This window comes from Peromyscus maniculatus, chromosome 2 (assembly GCF_049852395.1).
Source record: "Peromyscus maniculatus bairdii isolate BWxNUB_F1_BW_parent chromosome 2, HU_Pman_BW_mat_3.1, whole genome shotgun sequence".
Lineage (NCBI taxonomy): Eukaryota > Metazoa > Chordata > Mammalia > Rodentia > Cricetidae > Peromyscus > Peromyscus maniculatus.
The window spans coordinates 136,183,069-136,183,617 of record NC_134853.1 but is presented as its reverse complement, the minus strand read 5'-3'; the positions used below and the strand labels follow the sequence as shown (position 1 = coordinate 136,183,617).

The 549-nt window shown below is 41.3% G+C and overlaps 1 non-coding gene across 1 annotated transcript; it reads left to right on the top strand.

The window, feature by feature from the left end:
- Window positions 1-433: 433 nt before the first annotated feature.
- Window positions 434-549, top strand: LOC121827813 (U5 spliceosomal RNA). Its single transcript, XR_006070096.2, has one exon. It is a non-coding gene; the product is annotated as a U5 spliceosomal RNA (small nuclear RNA).

Here is a 549-nt window from a genome sequence, read left to right as displayed (position 1 = left end):
TTCAAGAAGCAAAGTCAAAATATCGCTCCCCTGAAAAAAGAGAAAGAACTTTTACTTGGTGTTAAATTATAAAACCAGATTTTTGTAGCTGGACCCGGCATTTATCGTCCCATGAATCTGGCTGCTGCACTGCCCCCTGGCGTCGGCCCGACGTCTACTCCCGGAAAATGAAATCTCTACTTCCGGATACCGGAGGTTGGTGAAACAGCATATTTACATACCCATAATGCACTGCACTCAACCTAGTGCGAAATTTAAAAGGATAGCTCTTTTATTATTTTTTTCTTTCTCATTTTCTTTCTTTATAATGATGTACCTTTCAGAGACTTACGTGAGAGGGAAGCAGAAACCATCACTTACTTTGTGGAACTAACTCCCATCAGTTATGTAGGAGTTACCGTCGGCTGAGAACCCTTGGCAGAACCTTATTATCATACTCTGGTTTCTCTTCAGATCGTATAAATCTTTCGCCTTTTACTAAAGATTTCCGTGGAGAGGAACAACTCTGAGTCTTAACCCAATTTTTTGAGGTCCTGCTTATGCAGGGCT